At 43.0% G+C, this 15,545-nt stretch overlaps 1 protein-coding gene across 29 annotated transcripts in view; it reads right to left on the bottom strand.

Moving 5' to 3' along the window:
- NRCAM (neuronal cell adhesion molecule) overlaps positions 1-15,545 on the bottom strand; it is a 290,847-nt gene that overhangs the window by 146,745 nt on the left and 128,557 nt on the right. For 28 of the 29 annotated variants that reach the window (XM_045052233.1, XM_045052235.1, XM_045052246.1 and 25 more), the window contains exon 3: positions 1,529-1,599. The exons of the other annotated variant lie outside the window; for it this stretch is intronic. The gene's annotated coding sequence lies outside the window, so the exon portion shown is untranslated. The remainder of the gene's footprint in view (positions 1-1,528; positions 1,600-15,545) is intronic. 29 annotated transcript variants of the gene reach the window in all.

Below are 15,545 nucleotides of genomic sequence, written 5' to 3'. Positions count from 1 at the left end.
GTCAGCATGGAAGGGTCTTACTTTTCCATTGTTTTACCTTGTAGGTGTTATTCTACAGACACTCGTTGGAGGACGTGTGTATAGGGGTAGCAAAACTTTATAAAGTAAGTCATTTTACATTAACGAAGGGAGGTTTCTATTCAAGGAGCCATTGATAGAAAACTAGGCTCTTTTGGTATTGGTCATAGCTGTCCAACTCAGCACTTTTGCTAGTCTTTACTAATTTTCACTTTTCAAGAACTCTTCGAGCCGAACAAAATATACACTACTTGATTTACAAAGCATCGTTCTTAGTTTCCAGGCTACTGATTTGGGGATTTCTGGCGGTGTTTTGAAACACCATAGTAATTAGTTATATGAAGTCAGTTTTAAAATTTTTTTTTTCAACGTTTATTTATTTTTTGGGGGACAGAGAGAGACAGAGCATGAACGGGGGAGGGGCAGAGAGAGAGGGAGACACAGAATCGGAAACAGGCTCCAGGCTCTGAGCCATCAGCCCAGAGCCCGACGCGGGGCTCGAACTCACGGACCGCGAGATCGTGACCTGGCTGAAGTCGGACGCTTAACCGACTGCGCCACCCAGGCGCCCCTGAAGTCAGTTTTAATACAACACAATGGAAGCAAATTCAACTGAGGCATGAGTCATTTCCTCTTCGACAGAAAACGGCATCTGAATGGATCAATTTAGGCATTTCTCAAGGACAAGAGACAACATGCTTGCAAGATTTTCCTACCTCAAAATCTTGCAGACAATCTTCTTTTCATAATTAAAGTCCATGAGAGTCCTATGAGGCAGAGGACTAAGTGTCTGAACAATCACGCTCTCATAAATTCCTTATGAGACGGAGTTCTCAGAACTATGTTCCAGATCTCCAAGTAAGATACCCTTCATCAAATTCAATACTGTAATAGATGGCTTTTCAGAAGGCATCACAGGCCGGGAAGAGACAGTTCTAGAGCTGATAATTCTGACCGAAATGGGAAAGTGGTGGGCAGCGGGGGTGGCAAATGGATTTACAAAGCAGAAAGCACATATCAAAGTAATATTCAAAGTTTCCAAACAGACTTTTGTATTATATGGACTTCATTGTGAGACAACAAAAAATTCATGTGCGGATAAGTATATTCTCAGGAGAGTTTTCTGATACATGATTGAATCAAAAGGAAAACTCTTTTCTTGTAAATGATTCCTTAGCCTTTTAAATCTTTAATTCCTTCAGAAACATACTGCTTACTAGCAATGTGTTCACTCTGGTGTCTATTTGCTAAACTTTATGATGCATGATTTAGTAAAACAAAAGTCTCATTACTATGGAAGGACACGAAGGGCTGGTTTTCTCCCCGTATATTTCATCCATCCTCTTGGATAAGCAGTATGACTCATGTTTTCGCATCTATATTCCCACCTTTCATCATATGCTTCGGATTGAAGAGTATAAATTATGGCAATAATATTACATAATCAGATCATTTTATGGTATAACTCCCTTTATACTAACTTAAACCTTTTCAGAAGACAAACCCCTACCTTTGAAGAAGGTCTTCCTGTCTGAAGTTGTTCTTTTAATTCTTTAAACCAAATGTCTTCTTAGGGTAGCCCTGTGGGTCGAAGAGTGGGGGAAATGTTAACAAGACAGTCATCGTCAATCACAGCAGATTGTCAATACATTAACTCCAACTGACTCCCTGATGGGAAACACAATTACCGGGGGAGCCCTGCAAGGAAAGACAAATTATGAATAGATTTGCCAAAACACATCTCTGCTGGTTTCAATCAAAAGTGACAGCAGAGAGGTGACTAAAAATAATTCTGGTGGCCATCCCCTTAATGCAACCCAGCCGAAAGCGACATGCTTGTTCCCTCTTTCCAGTTCAGAAAATGGAAAATTTTGTTTTGTTTTGTTTTGTTTTGTATGCACTTATACAGTGAGGCTAAAATACTTCCTTGCTGCGGGCTCCCTTATTATTGTTGCTATTCTTAAAATTTTTCATTTAGGGGGTGGTGCCTGGGTGGCTCAGTCGATTAAGTGGCCAACCCTTGATCTCGGCTCAGGTCATGATCTCATGTTTCAGGAGTTCAAACCCTGCATTGGGCTCTGCACTGACAGTGTGGAGCCTGCTTGGGATTCTCTCTCTCTCTCTCTCTCTCTCTCTCTCTCTCTCTCTCTCTCCTTCTCTTTCTGTGACTCACCCACTTTGGCTTTCTCTCTCTCTCTCTCTCTCTCTCTCTCAAAATAAACAAATAAACTTCAAAAAAATTTTTTTTCACGTAGGAGTGTAGGAATTCTTTTGACTTTGTTTGGAAGGCCCCCCAAGTTCTCAATGAAGGTCATAAAGGGATGGTGGGGGCAGCCAAGGGGGAGGATCCCTATCGGGGCTGTGACAAAGACTCAGCTATGGACGGCTCCAGAGCTCGACCAGCTCCAAACTCCCCGTGCTCCTCAGCCTGAATGCTCCCTTTGCAGATACTCCAGCTGAGAACTAGCCAGAAAAGGACAGCACGGACAGGGAAGACAATCGCAGCTGAGTCCATTAGGGCTCATTTTCTTAGACAACCAATTCAGTGACACCCAGGGCTTTCTAAGGGAGGATGTGTGGCTTTTTGGACTTTGGATTTTTGGAAACAGAAGTCATACTATCAGACCTCTGAAAAAACCTTTCAGAGGGGAGAAACAAGTGTCAATTCAGGAACTCCCGACTGCATTGAAATATGAAGGCAACTTGTGAAGTGCAAAGAGATTCCATTAATAAGATAAAAACATGTGCAATCATCTCAGACATTCCTGTTTACGTGTGCGCCATACAACATTTTCTGTGTAAAATTGCAAAGACCTTTACCTCAATGACATGTAAAACCACTCTTCATAGATTTTCATTGGATCTGATGAAATGGCATTTTATTTAGGACAAAAAAAATGTTGTTGAGGGGCACCTGGGTGGCTCTGTCGGTTAAGCGTCTGACTTTGGTTCAGGTCATGATCTCACAGTTTGTGGGTTCGAGCCCTGCATCGGGCTCTGTGCTGACAGCTCAGAGCCTGGAGCCTACTTCGGATTCTGTGTCTCATTCTCTCTCTGCCCCTCCCCCACTTGCACTCCGCCTCTCTCTCTTCCTCTCTCTCTCTCTCTCAAAAATAAATAAACATTAAAAAAATCTTTTTTAAATGTTGTTGAGGTAAATGATTCCTCCCTGGAATTAAAACCAATTTTAGGAAAGAAAAAAAACAAAACAAAACAAAACAATTTTAGAGTAATCAAGGATTTCTTCACTTCTATTTAGTTCCCACCTTTTTCTTTTTTAAGTAGGCTGTACGTCCAGCACAGAGCCCAACATGGGGCTCCAACTCACGACCCTAAGATCAAGACCCGAGCTGAGATCAAGAGTGGGACGCGCTACTGACTTAGCCACCCAGGTGCCCCTAGTTCCCACATTTAAAAACCTCTTTTGAGGTGTGTAAGAAGGAGTTTGCAAGAATCTGAAGTTATGTCTACAGTAACAAGTCAATCCAACACACATATGAAACATGTAATATATTCTGTCAATGCACTGGATAAAAGAGGATAAAAGAATATATATACGAGGATATGTGAGGATGTAAGAATATAAAATAATATAAACGAGGATAAAAGTATAACACATAAGTAAGTGTACCTTTACAGGTGAATCTTTATCAGGTTAGCATGTAGATCTGTTTCCTTCCTCCCCCTTCACCTCGCTGTCTCTCCATCTTTCCACCATTTCTCTCCCCCAGGGCAGTCTGGGTCCGCTTCTGGCTCTGCCCAGCACCATAGTGGCCATGAGGGAAACCCCTCCCACTGAGGGATGTGGACCTTGGGTTAATGTCTGACCTCGGTTTGGGCCTTAGGGAATCAGACCTAAGGGAGTACTTTGCTTCCAGGTCATTTCAAGCCAACTTCACTCAGGGGAAAGGAGTCCGTCACCTCTTCTAGACCAATGTAATGGAGTTCTGCCCTGGGACTCAAGACCAAAGCCTCAGCCAATAAACGTCATTATTTGTCTTGTTTTGTCAATGTCTCCCCTGCAAGTATCTCCTTTGGGAACCACAAATGTACGCATTCCTGGGTTGCTGGCCAAAACGTATCACCATCTTTCACCCCCAAACAATCAGGGTAAGGCGAATTTGCAACTCAGAAGGGTAGCTCCTTCCTTCCTTCTTCAAGTCTCTTCTAACACGAATTTTTGCGTATGGCAAAGTCAACAAAAACTCAAAGGGTGCTTTAGTTCGCCGAACCAAGTCTCTTAGGGGAATCGTCGCCCCAACTACTTGGTACCACTCCTTGCGTTTGAAGCATCTACACACGTTGCTGTGGAGCTACTGCTGAAGATCTCTCTCACAGATGACTTCAGGCTACAGCTAACTACTGGGAAGTGGACCTATGAAAGACACATGTCAATAGAATTAATCTTGCCCAAATTTTACCTGGAAGAGAAAGAGACCTCACATTTTATGGGCTACTACTGTGTCCCAGGCCCTGTGTATAGACTGCAGGTGACGCACCAAATCTGTAAGTGTCATCATCACCTTGACACAGAGGCACGAACTGAAGCACAGAGAGGGTGAGTAAATGACCCTACTCCCATGACTCCCAAGTAATACATCCACTTCTGAGTCAATCCAAAACTTGTACTTCTTTTACCTCCCCGCAAAGCTTTTGAGAGAGGCCAGGATGAACCTGGAGACGGGGTGCTCCTGAGATTTATGGGGAGGAAAAGCAGCAGAAGAAGCTGTTGGAAAGGGCGGTCAGGTTGATGGGAAACACTGAGGGAGCCAAGAATCATAGGGTTGGGGAGGCAGGAGGGAGGGCCACAGGGTTGAGACCTGCAGGAAGGTCTCATGTAAATAGCATGTAAATGGGGGGCATGTAAATGGGGGGACTCCATTTACATGGAGTCAGCAGGAAGCCCCCACACCACAGACGGTGCCAGCGTCTCCCGTGGCCCACAGTCTCCGATGGGCAGCGATATCATTCCAATGCCCCCCTGCCAAGAATGCCCTTTATTAGCAATGTTTCACAAAAGGGGCAGGTCTGAAAATACCACTGGGTATGGTGTAGAAGAAGACATTTTTGAACACAGATTTTAAAGAGAAGTCCAAGGAATGGGGTGCTTTTGATAAACTTGAATTGCTTTTAGTATAATTCAATTCAGGGCAAAGTGTCCTGAAAAGAACACACACGTCTGTGGGTGTGGTTTCCCACAGACGTTGTGTGGGGAAAACTATTTCGTCTTTGCTTATGTGTATTGATATATATGTGCACTGATAGCACGGGGCCTCATTTTTTTTTTTTCAACGTTTATTTATTTTTGGGACAGAGAGACACAGCATGAATGGGGGAGGGTCAGAGAGAGGGAGACACAGAATCGGAAACCTATTTTTAACCTCCTTGTGACGACTGAAACCCCCGAGCCTCTGCAAAGACCACCAAAAGACTACGTATTAATTGTATTACTATGTCAGCAATTATGCCAAACATTTCTAGGGAATGAATTTTTTGGTACATTCATTACTCTTGCTTTGACAACTGCATCAGTGGGCTTTCATCACTCTGAAACACATCTAGGTTGACAGAATGGGGTAATACATCATTGCTAAAGGATTATTTTTCCAATAACAAAGTAACAACTCAATTTCCTTTAACCAAAATACAATCAACTTATCCTATTAAATAAAACCAGTCCTAAGTCAAAAGGTCAAGATGAGATCTGATGTAATTTAAAAGTGGCCTTCAGAAAAGATAAATAATATCTAGGTAAAAAATACAGAAACCCAAAGGACACGGTACACACAGTAAATCAATTACAATAAAAGGAATTCAATGGTGCATAAGTATAACATTAAAACATTCAATAATTCAAGAAAGTGCACATTTGCCTTGGCCACTCATGGAAAAATAATGCATTTCCTGATGGCTCCAAAGGAAATAGAACTATTGATTGGCATGGATGTTTTGCAGGAATTTTGTTTTTGTTTTTGTTTGGCTTGGTTTAAAATGAGAACCTGTAACATTGCACATGCAGCTGAAAACCTGTTATTGCAAATGCTACGGGGTAAAAAGGAACAGCAAGCAAAAACAGTCAAAATCTCATTTGGTTTAGACTCTGGCATAACTGTGAGGACATTAAAAATGCTAATATTACTCTTTGGTTTCTGCAAGGTAGATTTCTAACAACTGGCTTTAATGGATGATACAGCAAAAGGCAGATTGCATTAAAATGCCAGGCATCTGACCCTCAAGCCAATTCTGTTTTCCACTGTGATGATTTTATTTCCTGTTTACACTCTTAAGAAATCAATATGGCAGAGCAATACTTTTTAGAACATTCAGTTTGAAAACCTTACATGTAACAACGTATTTATCCACCTGCACTGTTACGTGTTTATGGAGCATGCAAAAGTGTTTTGCGCGTTTACCATTATGAAATGATGATGATTCACAAACTTATTTTTAATATTTGGTCTTCACAAAACTTCAGTAGTATCAAAATCATGGACTAACTCCCCCCACCAGCTCTTCTTTTTCTCTCAACTTCCTGCCTTTGACATGATCCTTGGACTGAATTTGGGGTCCATTCATACTTATTAACTGGAGAGAAAAGGATAAACAAACAACCCTATTAAAACTGGCATTTATCTTTGGCTTCCCTGGGTATGCCTGCCATCCAGCAGCCTAATTCAGTTTGGCAGGGGCGAAAAGCCCAAATCATCTTGAAACCCAGTTCTCTGCATTTCAGCAGCCTCTGAAACAAAATACATTCCAAAAAGCAGAGAGTATGATCTGGAATGAAGCGGGTTCAACCAGATGGCACCAGAGAGCAGCCTCGGTGGCTGGGGTTCCAAGGATACAGGGTCCTACCTTCCAGACCCAAGTTTAGCATCAAGTGCAGTTTACTCTTACAAGACTAGTAAACCTGTTGGAACTTGGGGCCGCCTCCGTGATCTCTAAAACATCAAGGTGGGGGCAGGGCAGGGATCCACTGTGATCAGGAACTTGGAGGTAAACCCGTGTGTCATGCTCTACCTTTCAGAGAAGTGAAACCACTTATCCCTTGATCAATCACATTATACAGATGGAAGACTGACCGCCCCCCCCCACCCCCAGAAGCTTAACATTGTTTCAAGTAACATCACCATTCGCTACCTTGTAGACCGGTGCGAACATCTGCGAGTGAGCAAATTACATTCATGTCTGGCATGCTGGATATATGCCATCTTGCTGTCGGTCAGGGCACTGGCAATCATGCTGTCACGTACACTGTTGCAGTATTTTATCCTACATGCATGGCACATTTCATGGTTTAACAGGAACAACTACTATAAATAGAAACCTCGAATTCCAGTGTGCAGCGGCTAGCCTTCTACCAAAGAGCCATGCCCCCCTTTGCCATGCAGAGTGGCCATAGGGAAGAGGCCCCGGTCCAGGCTCTACCTTTCCAGCTCCCCTTGTCTCTAGGAGAGACAGTGAGATGTAAGGGAGCTAATATGTATCAATTCCTCGCCCACATGTTCAAGAAGCAAGTGTCTTTCCCATAAGTCATCTCTCTACTGCTGGCTGGATGTCAATGCCCAGTGTGACTGTGGAAGTCACATGGCATGGCCTGTGTCAACACAGGTCCCTGAAGAGGGACAAGTAGAGACCCTTCTATCCACACAAATGGTCTTACATTACCAGCACTGGACTGGTCCCAGAAAGGGAAGGGAATTCTAACCCAGTGAAGTTTCTACAATGTGGGGGTTTGTTACAACAGTTAGCTTTGCCCTATCTAATTGAGTCAGTGTGTCGTGAATATAACAGAAACCTTAAAGTTTTGTTTAAGTTTATTTGTTTATTTTTTGAGACAGAGAGAGAGAGTATGAGCAGAGGAGAGCCAGAGAGAGAGAGGTAGAGAGAGAGGATTCCAATCAGGCTCTGCACTCTCGGTACAGAGTCTGATGCGGGGCTCGAACCCATGAGCCATGAGATCATGACCTGACCCTGACCCGAAATCAAGAGTGGCATGATGGGGCGCCTGGGTGGCTCAGTCGGTTAAGCGTCCGACTTCAGCTCAGGTCATGATCTCACAGTTCATGGGTTTGAGCCCTGTGTTGTGCTCTGCTTCGGATTTTGTGTCTCCCTCTCTCTCTGCCCCTCCTCTGCTCACACTCTGTCTCTGTCTGTCTGTCTGTCTGTCTCTCTCTCTCTCTCTCTCAAAAATAAATAAACGTTAAAAAAAAAAAAGAAAAGAGAGTTGAATGTTTAACCAACTGAGCCACCCAGGCACCCCAGAAACCTTAGATTAAATCTATCCCTCATTGGTCCTTTTCCCGTGTGTATAATCTAAGGGGAAAAGATTTAGTTTTAAAATAAGTTCTACTAGAGACAATTAAAGTAACAGTGCTTATTTTGCTCCAGAAAGAAAAAGCTTAAAGGAGGCTAATTAAACTGTCATTGAACAAATGAAGGTCCTGAAAATTTTACGGAGCAGATAGTTGAAAAAATTTCACTAAATACAATAAATACAAACCAAACAAATACAGAGCATTTACTTGATGGCACATAAAATAACACACTACCCACAACACGGGGAAGGTTGAAAATAGTTTTTGAGAGCATCTGATTCAGTAGGTGTAGGCGGGGCCTGGAAATCCACTTTTCTAATAGGCAGCCCGGGGTTTCTGATGCAAGTGGTCTTGGGCCACACTCTCAGCAACGTGGTGAAGAAGGTCTCTGATGGTTAAACCATGAAATGCACCACGTTGTGAGGCTGTCAGACTTCCTTCCTAGCGGAAAGTCAAACTGGGTAAGTTTTTTATCCACGGGGTGGAAAACATGCTGTCAACAAGCATTACAGAGCTTTAGGAATCTAGACAAGTTCGCCATGATCCCAATCTTTAAGCAGCTCACGGTCTCAGGACAGTGACTGTGAATGTATACCCGTGTGTGTGTGTGTGTGTGTGTGTGCGCGCGCGCGCACGCTCACGCACACGTATGTGTGTCTGCAGAGGAGCTAGTGAAACAGAGAAGGAGGAAACAAAGATACCCCCCGGGTTTGAACTGGGGGAGATGAGACCTCATCCACGGCTGTGCAGATGGACGTCTGTGGCCCCAGGTAGCACACTCACCTCCCCTGGGCATCCCTGTCCCAGAACAGTCTCCAGATAATGTTACCACCAACACGATACAGAATGAAACGGAGGAAGGGGAGGAATCCAAGCCTATTCAAGAAGCAAAAGCAGTTATGTTCACCTATTTTGCGCCTCGAACTTCTACATAATGCGCTGGAAGAAAAGATTCTAAGGCAAACAAATAAAACTTTGTAAAACCACATGGCTACGTGGGGAGTTATTGTTTTATGAATAGTTTCAGTCAGGAATGATGAAAAAGTCCTGGAGATGGGTGAGTGATGATCACATGATGACTCGAAGGCACCTAATACCATTGTATGCTTCAAAATGGTTAAAATAGTAAGTTTTATGTTATATATGCTTTGCCCCAGTAAAAAAAAAAAAATCATGGGTATAGGCTTCCTTCCAACTCAGTAAGTTAATGAATATGATAGGGTATTTGCAGGAAAAAAAATGAACCTAACCCTACACTCTCCCGTACTTTCTATCTCCTTGAGAAGTTAGGAAACCATGAATGTATTCAACCAATGTTTAAGGAGAATTATTGTGGCCTAGGCAGGCACTGTTCTAGGCACTAAGACCTAGTAGTGAACGGAATAGAAACGAGTCCTGTCCTCAGACAGCATTTACTTATTCATCCCCTCATACACTCGGCAAGTATTTACTAAATGTCTGTCGCTTGCCAAGCTCTATGCTTGGGCACCAGAAATACAACGGTGAAAAAACAGCAATGAAAACATCAGCAAACCAGACCCTTCTTTGGCCTCATGAAGCTTCTAGCTGGCCACAGGAGACATATATGCATCTAAAATATCCACCTTGGAAAGTCATCAAAGCAGAGATGTGTGGACTCCTAGAGTGTGTTGTGTGGTGATGGGAACTGGCTCAGTCAAGGTCTTTGTGAAGGGACTGATGTCTGAGTTGAGATCTGATGGACGGGGTTGGGCAGGGACAGTGTGGCACCAGGGAAGAGCGGAAGGAAGTGGAGAGTGGCCACATCGAGGCTAGAAAAGCAGGCGGAGGCCCAGGGGCCACGCAGAGCCCCGTGGATCTTTCCGTTTCTGTCTTAAGAGCAATGGGGAGCCATCGATGTACTGTAATGAGGCTGGGGGTGGGAGAGGAATGATCTGATCAAAAATGATACTTCCTTGGCTGCTCTCACAATTTAAAAACGACCAACAGAAAATGAGGGCAAAGGACTATAAGTAAAGTCCTATACAGTTATGAAAATAGGTGAAACCCTTTGAAGCTCTCAGATGAAAGACAATATTTAACATTTCAAAGAATTATCATGATCAGATAAGGAATTCTAAACAGCATGCCAAGTTTTAATTTTTTAGTGCTAATCAAAACATAGTCTCTTAAGGTTCTATTATAAAACCTACTAATGAAGTTGAATATGATTAAAACAGTCACCAGAATTTGCAAGGTTAGTAAATTAAGTTGCCCACACTTGATCAACACTGTTTAAAGTGGATACTTTGGGGGGGGGTTGGGGCGGGAGTTACACAATTCGATCAAAGACATGAAGTATATTAGACTTTGCAAAATATGATTGCGTAGGCATCTTTCATTAACCAATAAGGTGACAACAGGACATTTAACCAAATGCTGTACAAATTCGATTAATATTTAAGAACTTGAACAAAGAATCAAATACATCTCATTTCTTCCTTTAAAATATGGTTATCGATGCTAATATATTCTGTTGAATGGGGAACAAAACTCAGATCTGCACAATACTGTGCGTGCTAAGGGCAGATACGTAAAGTAATAACAAGGGCACCTTTTACATATAATCAAATTAGCCACAGGCTATTTTAATTTACGCAGATTAAACATTCAAGAAGTAGGTGACAGACATTTCTGCATTTCAAATTCCGGATAAAAACAGGGAGTAGGAAACATCACGCTTTTAACTGTACAGTGAGTTCATCTGACCTCAGAACAACAAAGTACTTTCTAGACTATCTCTCAAAGTTCAGAAAAGTTGTATAGACTTGACCCATATAATCTACACAATTCACCTTTTCACCGAATTGTCATTTATACAATTCAGACCTGTCAATTCGTGGTTCTGCTTAAATTACCTTAAGAATGTAATGTAGCTAGCAAGAGGGCTCTCAAGGCAGCTTCGGGTACGTTTTATCATAAACAACCAAAGCCCCCTCGGTTTTATAGGGCCTGGGAACCACGGTTTATTTGCAGAGGCCTCCAACACCATCGCGTTTTGAGATTTAGCCTTACAAAGATCTTCATTTTAAAGTTTAATCTGACTCGGTTTAAAACCTATTATTGTTCTATCAATTTACACTTTGGCCTAAACAAATTTAATATACTTGGGTACAAACGCGTTCCTAGATTTCCCATGCAGCATCTTTCTGATTTTTAAAACGGTGTTTTTTTAAATGCCCAGTGAAACGGCATTTGTTTCAAAACTGTAGTTCATATTCCTAGCAGGTGCCACAAATAATATGTCAGATTGCGGAGAAAGGGATAAAAATGCAATAAGTCAGATTTAGCCAGAGTAAAAAAAGAATGAATACATTTACCATAAAAAGAAGGGGACAATCTCTTTTTGAAAAATTAAAAGCATCATTTGCATTTTTACTGTTGGTGCTAAACAAGTCTCACTAAAAAGATGAAATGCTAAGACGTCTGAAAAACTTTCAAACATTTGGATAAAGACTAGACATTTCTTCTTCTTTTTTTATTTTTTTCACTATGAGCTTTCAAAGTTGGCAAGGTATTCCTTATTCAACATTCTCTTTAGATGCTCTGGCTTTTTAGTCTCTTCTTGATAGAGACACGAACTCACAAGTAGCCCCCACTGGTGAGTGGGGCTCTTTATTTCCCCCTCCACACTTCCTAAGTAGCTGCCATGGTCATTGAACGAAATCTGAGGTCTTCTCATCATACTGCTCTGGAAGGAAAAAGGAATGAGCCACAACTGAATCAGAATAAAATGGATTCCAAACACAACTCTGATGTAGCGTCAGTGGTGTTCATCCCGTGGTTCCCACAATATTTACTGACTGGCACCCGGGACATCCTAATAAGGTTTTATCTCCATTTCTTAGTTGCCCATGGAAGCACTGATTTTCAATTTTACTTGTACCGATTTTTTGAACCAAAAGGAATGTGATGAGCGTAAACACACACACACACACACACACACACACACACACACACACACACACACACAAAACGGCAAAAAGCAAAGAAATTCAAACGGGATTTAAATGCTAAGCCTACCGTAGTTGATTTCTCCACAGTAGTATCTGAGCAGAGTGGCCCAGTCCTGGTCAATCCCAAAATGGCTTTGGGAGTCTCAGATCTCTCTGTTCTCTAGATCAGTCCCCCAACTTGAGAATTTGAAACGCTGGTCTTATGGAAGTCTGGAATACTATTAGTTCCAGGTCACTAACTAAAGTTAAGTTCAAATATGAAGCTGCCCATTTAAAAAGAGGTCATCTTTAATGCAACATGACCTGTATTAAATGAGCCATTATTTCCAAATAAAGCAATCAAGTTATGAATTCAATAGCTTACCAGGTGACATTAGGCAAATTACTTCCTCTCTGTGTACAAAATGGGGTTAATAATTCTGACCTATCTCTTAAGGTCTCTGGGGACAATTCATTTAGGAATTGTCTAAGTGCTGTATAAATGTTTCTGGTGTTATGAGAGCTTGGTTTTATTGTCATTGGAACGCCACCATCATAAAAAGGAATTGAGAGGTTTAGTCAGAGGTGAATTAACAAAGCAAGGTCTATGCTAATACAAGTGCCCCCTGACCTTGGATCACTGAGCTTGAAAAATCGCACAGATCAAAATGTAAATGAAGTTTGCGTTTTCAGAGACAGAGTTTTTGTTAATTTCTTTCCTATTCAATTCCTTTGCTTTGAAATCATTACTTTGGAAGCAAACCATTTTCAATTTCTACCTCCCCCCACCCTTTTTTTTTCTTTCATTATTTCTCATTGCTGTTCCCAGCACCATTTGCATTAAAGCATGACATTTGGAGGTATCCAAGGCCTTTCTTTCTCAATCCACTATCTGGCACACCCAGAAAACAAGCCTGTCAGGAGGCATGAGCCGTGCGGACGACAAACTTTTTTCATTTTAAGGTTTTTTTAAAAATTGTGTGATCTCGGGGCGCCTGGGTGGCGCAGTCGGTTAAGCGTCCGACTTCAGCCAGGTCACGATCTCGCGGTCCGTGAGTTCGAGCCCCGCGTCAGGCTTTGGGCTGATGGCTCAGGGCCTGGAGCCTGTTTCCGATTCTGTGTCTCCCTCTCTCTCTGCCCCTCCCCCGTTCATGCTCTGTCTCTCTCTGTCCCAAAAATAAATAAACGTTGCAAAAAAATAATAATAATAATAAAAAAAAATTGTGTGATCTCCAGGGGCGCCTGGGTGGCTCAGTCGGTTGAGCGTCCGACTTCGGCTCAGGTCATGATCTTGTGGTCTGTGAGTTCGAACCCCGCGTCGGGCTCTGGGGTGACAGCTCAGAGCCTGGAGCCTGCTTGGGATTCTGTGTCTCATTCTCTTTCTGCCCCTCCCCCACTCACACTCTGTCTCTGTCTCAGAAATAAATAAACATTAAAAAAAATTTTTTTTAAATGGTATGATCTCCAGACGTTCACTACTTTCAGAGGAAGTAAGTTCTCTTTCCCCAGCTAACTTTCCATGGTTCATTCATTTACTTGACAAATAGTTACTGAGCACCTCGTACGTATGTGCCAGCCAGGTGCTGTTGGTGCCAGAAGGAGCAGTGAATTTAAAAAGGCAGAAATTCTGGGGCGCCTGGGTGGCTCAGTCGGTTAAGCGGCCGACTTGGGCTCAGGTCACGATCTCGCGGTCAGTGAGTTCGAGCCCCGCGTCGGGCTCTGTGCTGACAGCTCAGAGCCTGGAGCCTGTTTCAGATTCTGTGTCTCCTTCTCTCTGACCCTCCCCCGTTCATGTTCTGTCTCTCTCTGTCTCAAAAATAAATAAACGTTAAAAAAAATTTTTTTTTTAAAAAGGCAGAAATTTCTGCTCTCATGTAGCTTATATTTTAGGGGTGAAGACAGATAGTAAGCAAAATAAATAAGTAAACAAATGTAATATGTTGGAAGGAAAAGAGGAAGTGTGGTGAAAGCAGGGAAGTGCAGATGGAGAGGGCTGTGATCTTAAACATGATGGTCAGAGAAAAACCTCCTTGAGAAGGCATGACGTCAGGGAAGACTTGAAGGATGTGACTGTGAGAACCACTGGGGAAGGGCTTTGCAGGCAAGGTGAGGGTTCCAGGCAAGTGCAAAGGCCCTGAGGTAGGAGATTCTGTGTTTGAGAACAGCAAGGAGGTCAGGGTGGTGAAGGAAGAGAGAAGAGCTGGAGAAGGGAGAGCAGAGAAGGAATGGGGGTAGCAGACGATCTGGACCCGGAACATGGGTGCAAGGCGTCCGACTTTCACTCTGAGTGAAAACCCTTGAGAGGTTCTGAGCTGAAAAGTAACATGATCTGACTTCCATTTGAAAGGCTGGATCCGGCTGAGAATAGGCTGAAGGGGAACAAAGTTGAGACAGGAAGGCCACATAAAAGACAACCGCAGTAGTTCAGGCAGACATCAGGGGCTTGATCCCGGGGTAGCACCTGGGTAGAGTTTCACCGCTTTCAGTTATGAATCACAACCTTCTTCTTCATCTCGCCGTACTTTATTTGAATTCCTTCACTCCCTAAGAATATTTTTCCGTAGAAGCCTTCCCTTGCACCCCCTCCCTGTGAATACTAAGACTTTCTCTCCCAGCACGCCACCTTTTGAAAGGGTCAAAGAATCCACATTTGGATGAGGTCAAATCAGCAAGGACACTACTGTTACAGGATAAGCTGAGGCATGCTGAAAAATTTTTAAAGAATTTATTTGAGGAAAAATCTATGAGAATCAAGCAGCACCCAATCCAGCAGTAGAACGGAGCTCCCAGGAGCCGCAGGAAATGAGAGGCTGCAACAAGGAACTCATAAGAGGCAGGAAAGCTGTTTGGTTAGTGCAAGGTCATTTTCCTTTAGGAGATGGGAGGTGTCTATCAGGCGGATTTCCTCACTAGGCGATTCCTGATTGACTGGTTCAAGATTCCATGTCTGATGGTCAAAACTGTCAGTCAGTCCTGGTTTGGTGACAAGAAACATAGCATAAGTGACTCTAGTTTGGGTCTGTTGTCTTTTTTTTTTTTTTTTAATTTTTTTTCAATGTTTATTTATTTTGGGGACAGAGAGAGACAGAGCATGAATGGGGGAGGGGCAGAGAGAGAGGGAGACACAGAATCGGAAACAGGCTCCAGGCTCTGAGCCATCAGCCCAGAGCCTGACGCGGGGCTCGAACCCACAGACCGCGAGATCATGACCTGGCTGAAGTCGGACGCTTAGCCGACTGCGCCACCCAGGCGCCCC

Source organism: Felis catus, chromosome A2, assembly GCF_018350175.1.
Source record: "Felis catus isolate Fca126 chromosome A2, F.catus_Fca126_mat1.0, whole genome shotgun sequence".
Taxonomy (NCBI): Eukaryota; Metazoa; Chordata; class Mammalia; order Carnivora; family Felidae; genus Felis; species Felis catus.
This window is presented reverse-complemented; position numbering and strand designations above follow the sequence as displayed.